The sequence below is a fragment of the Dendropsophus ebraccatus genome, chromosome 11 (genome assembly GCF_027789765.1).
Source record: "Dendropsophus ebraccatus isolate aDenEbr1 chromosome 11, aDenEbr1.pat, whole genome shotgun sequence".
Taxonomy (NCBI): Eukaryota; Metazoa; Chordata; class Amphibia; order Anura; family Hylidae; genus Dendropsophus; species Dendropsophus ebraccatus.
The window spans coordinates 18,511,312-18,516,926 of NC_091464.1; positions in this window are offsets into that span (position 1 = coordinate 18,511,312).

Genomic DNA, 5,615 nt, shown 5'->3' on the forward strand with positions numbered 1-5,615 from the left:
CCAGCCATAGTGAGAAAAGCTCTCTGGCCCGCAGAACCCCTTTAATCCCCCAACAAAACACCCACACACAATTGACAACTCATAGCAGTGGCCTACGTATAACCCAGGCAAACACAGGGAAAACATACAAACTTCTTGCAGCTTTTGCCCTTGGTGGGATTTGAACCCAAGGCTACAGCGCTAACCAATGAGCTACTGAGCTGCCCATCTTACAATGGGGTTGTTACTGATCTTTAAAGGGGTTATCCAGCATTAGAAAAACATGGCCACTTTCTTTCAGAGACAGCACCTCTCTTTCTCCAGTTTGGGTGGGGTTTTGCAACTCAGTTCCATTGAAGTGAACAGAATAAACTCCACCTGAACTGAAGACAAGAGCAGTGCTGTCTCTGGAAGAAAGTGGCCATGTTTTTCTAACGCTGGATAACCTTTTACTATAATTTTTTTTTTTTTTATTCATTGGTACATCAGGCACAAACATCAAGGGCTTTACCTTTACCTGGGAGGCTTAGAAGGCAACTAATATAATGAGGGCCAGAGCTGGACTGTCAGTTTGAGCCAATTTCCTTTTGCCCAAGGCATCAGGACGCCATTGTCGAGTTGAGCGGAATGTAAAGCAGAAATTAGAGGATTTATATTCAAAGACAAATTCAAAGGCACAAAAGGAAATAGAGATCATAGGAGACAAGATTTGTAAAAAGAACCACATATTTTATTGTCCACAATAGTAAAAAGAGCAGAAGACAGACTGAAATATTTGTTTTTACCACCGGAATGTGGTAAATTGTGAGCACAGGTCTGAAAATGCATTGATATGGCGAACCTAGGAGAAAAATGAGAAAAACTGAGAAGTGAGGATCAGATGTGCAGTGGATGTATATACTGGAGACCATGAGGCTGATCTATGTCGATGCTGCACTACCATTATGGCTAGCCATGAAAATCCTTATAAGACAACCTCAAGATTGTGTGGTATACACGGTTGTCACTAAAATTGCAGTCATTTCTCGATTTTACTGAGATTTATGGTCCTTCCTTTTAAGTTGAAGTCAGTTCCAAGATAAGTGGCAAAAAGGATAGTGTCATCTTAGTAGATTACGCCATGGTAATTCTTAAGATCTAGATCTAGATCTTAAGATCCAGGAAAACATGGATACAGCCATAGGCTATAGGCTGTAGCGATGTTTTCCTAAACTCCCTAGGGCTGCATCTAACTTCTTCAGCCACCGGTAATCCAATGTCCTGAACGATCGGACTAGAGCAGGCTTAAAGTCTGCTCATCTCTAGTCCAAATAATCAGAAAAGGACTTGTGCGTGGGATTCCCTAGGTGGCGTATAGTTTCTTCTTACTGTACCACCCAACGTGGAATGCCTCGCTCCTTACTCGGACTGATACAGATACCTTTTAAACCTTTATGATTTTGAGTACCTATTTCTTTACTGCCCTCCCTCATGCATTACAGACATTGTATAGGTTCAGACTTAGGGCATTTTCCCATTCCGGAATACACGCAAAGACTTCAAGAGGATTCCACCGCAGGGCCTCCGCTTTAAGTTCCGCCCGTCCCATAGACTCAATGATATTTGCTGGCGAATTCTGCTGTCCGCAGAAAGAATTGACATGTTATTTCTTTGGGTGGTCGGTGGAATTCACCAGCGAATATCATTGAGTCTATGGGATGGGAAGAACTTCAAGCGGAGGCCCTGCGGCGGAATCCGCTTGAAGTCTTTTCACATATTCTGTAATGGGAACATACCCTTACAGTATAAAGCATATTACCTTACTTAGTTAACACTCTTAAGAATTGGAATGTCCCTTTTGGGCATCTGGATGATGTCACAACTATCAGACCAGGATAAACTTTTAACCTGGGGCAAGGGCCAGGCATCTAAACAAGGACTCTCAGCAATGACAGCAATTCAGAAGCCTTACATTGGCAGCAGGGACGTTTCTAAGTAATGTAACATTTCAGTTTCACAGGTATAAGTTTAGCTATTTCGTTGGTGTCTATTTCAAGCCAAAAATGATATTGTCTGTATTTTTAGCTTGTAAGGTATTTACACCTTCATTCCAGTGTTAACTTCACAGAGAACCAATTAACAGCTGGATCACATGCTATCTGACATCGACAAGTCACATGCAAGAGATATAGCTTAACCATCACAATATCTCACAAGATTAAGGTGAACTTCATATATAGCCTGTGCCTACATATCAGAGCAATACTAAGAATCCAGACAAGTCATAGCAACTCACTCCTAAATTCTAAATGATAGATTTTTATACAATACAGTAATCTGTCCATCAATTATTATATAGATCGTCCTTATTTTCCAGAAGACAGTGGAGAAGATCCCTCATCTTTTAAGGAAACGATAAAAGATGTCCAGTGTGGCTAAAAGCGAACGTAGCACTAGGTACATCACTTTTTTTTTCCCATGAAGAGACCAGTACCGGCACAGGGATACCGAGGCGGTGGTTCAAAAAAAGGACCACTTCAATGTCATCCCTGTGCCGGTGCTAGTCTGTTTACGTTAAAAAAAAAACAACAACGGCGATGTACCTAGTGGTACATTTGCTTTAAGGCCCTATTACAAAGAGTGATTATCTGTCAAATCGGGCAGATATCATTCCTAGTAATAAAGACAATGATCAGCTGAGGAGTGATCAATCGTCTACTTGTCGGCTGATCATTGTCTTTTAACAAGTTTAGAAATTTCTCCATGTGACAGGTGATGCACGGCCGACGGCTCATTAAATTAGTACTCAGTGTGAATATATACGAAATAATAAAGAAGTTATTCTTACCTCTCCGTCCCTGACACTTCCAAAACCGTCTCCACAGTAACAGCCTGTTTAGCCAATCACGGACTGACATGGGGCTGTGCCACGGCCAATGATTGGAAGAGTAGGCTGTCACTTCAGAGATGGGTTAGAAATACAGATGAGCGAACCTGGAGCATGCTTGAGTTCATCCGAACCCGAACTTTTGGGTATTTGATTAGCGGTGGCTGCTGAAGGTGGATAAAGCCCTAAGGCTATGTGGAAAACATGGATATAGTCATTGGCTGTATCCATGTTTTCCAGACAACCTTAGAGCTTTATCCAACTTCAGCAGCCACCGCTAATCAAATGCCGAACGATCGGGTTCGGATGGACTCGAGCATGCTCAAGGTTCGCTCAGCTCCAGTTAGGAAGTGTCGAAGGCTGCTGCAGTCCCAGAGACAAAGCAGGAGGACATCGGGGGAGCAAGGAGAGGTAAGCATAGCTTCTTTATTATTTTATATATACTGATGCTGAGTACCCCTATAACGCAAGGGCTGCACAGACATTACTTACAATATATACAGCCCTTGCCTCATGATCGAGCTGTCTAACAGACTCTCTAAGCGAGCACTGATCTAGCAGATCAGCGCTCACTTACCCCACTCATTGCGTCCATAGTCAGTTATGATTTTGTGTCCATCTACAGTTTTTTAAGGTCCATAGTGTCCAAATTCAACAAAAATTTACAGCAGAGCCAGAGCAAGGCTGTAATATGGCAACTTAAAAAAAAGGTGGGATATACCACTGTATTTCTCCAATTTGGATCCTCAAAAAGCATTGCTTCTAGAAGAAAAACCTCCTATAACAGGGTTTCTTAACACTGGTCCTCAAGCCCCCCCCCCCCCCCCCCTATACAGCTGTCCCAACATCCAAGCTAGACTGTGCAGTATGAGTGGTCAACATTTTATAGCAGAATAGCAGAAGCAAGAAATTAATTCCCACACAAGACAACTAGCATACAGAACACCACACGTTCAGTTACGTCACACGTTTCACCACACGTAAGCTAACAGCTTAGTAACCAATACTCCAAACTCTCATAAATACAACATTCTACCCCAAACTAATGAAATCATAACTATGAAGAATAAAACTTTAAATAAAGGCAAATAGCAATTTTGCCTCGAGTCTTATGTCAAAGGTGGCTTGCTGCCCCTGACAAGTAGAGATTAGTGTGTATTTTACTTTAAAAAAAAGGCAGCTTTAAACATTGACGGTCAATGCAAATTGTTTAATGATAGTATGAAATATGGAAACTACAGAAATCTCAGGTGAAGGAAAGGTCCATAAGGAGTCCTTACGATGTAAACCTCTGATGGTAGGCTAAGGGTCCTTTTACATGGACAGACAACTCCCCACTATGAGCTCTGACTATGTACAATTCAGCTGGCACTGGATAGATCATTCATCTGTCTATTTACTTCCATTATTGTTGGCAGCAGATCTCCTGTATACATGGGAAGATACAGTATGCTATGGACAAATTATGCTTCTTAAAGGGAAACTACCAGCAGGTTGGACCAATCTTACCTGATATCTCCCTATTAAGTATGGGGTGCTGGGGATGATGGCACATTTCTTACTGTCTTCCACAGCATAGTTTCTGTGCAATATGTAGTTAAATCACTAGGCTAGTAAGGCAGTTTGGTGAACTGGTGGTGGTACAACCGACTGGCACTCTGCTGTTATTCATAGTTGTACTGCCCCCAGTTCCCCAAGCCGCCTTACTAGCCTAAGGACTATAAACTGCACGGAAACGGCGCTGAGGATGAGAGTTAGAAACGAGGATGATCCTCTGTGCCCCGTGCGCAATAGGGAGATATCAGCAGGTTAGAGTTGTCTAAAAGATGGGATTTATCTTGGTAGGCTTGGACAATATCCAATCAGTGTGAAAGGGCCTTAAAGGGGTACTCCAGGAAAAATAAACTAAAAGGTAGGAGATCGTGGGAGATCTGACCTCTGTACCACCGGCCGATCTCCATACCGGGCACCAACTTCTGTATTATGAATAGAGCCGCGGGTACAGCACGTGACTCATGGCTCTATTCATTCCAACGGAGCAACCGAAAGAGCCGAGTATGCCAGTAGATCACTGTACTCGGCTGTTTTTGTCAGGCTCAATAGGATTGAATAGAAATGCGGGTCACATGCCGTACCTGAAGCTCTTTTTATAATACAGAAGCCAGGGCCTTATACAGAAAATGGCAGGGACAGAGGTCAGACCACCCACGATCTCCTACTTTTCCCCTATACTGTGGATAGGGCAAAAGTTTATTTTTTCTGGAATACCTCTTAAAGTGGTACCCATTTTTATTTCCCTATTGTTTTTTTTTATTTTATTATTTTATTATTATTATTCCAACACTTTAGAAAAACTGGGTATAGGTCACAGTCAATGGCGTAGTTTACTCAGGCGGAAGCTAAAGAGAATTCTAAAAATAAATATAAATGAACTTGCCTGATACCTGATAGTCGCTATACCGATAATTTTTGTTTCACATTTATGATGTTTGATTATGACAAGATAAGATACAAACTGTCCAGGTGTGGAGAAATGACATAGCGCTACCCTGATGAAAAGGCGACATGGTAAAGAAGGTGATACCCTGTAATGAAATGAGCCGAAAGAGCCTATAGTGTCTATCCTGACCGGCCATTTTGGAAGCGGGACGTGACCCAATGTTTCAAAAACAATGACCGCAACGGAGAACGGGTGGCTCAAGATCCGGCAGTGGCAGGGGAGCGGGACAGGTAAGTATACATTAATGACATGTCCCCCACCACCCTGGCA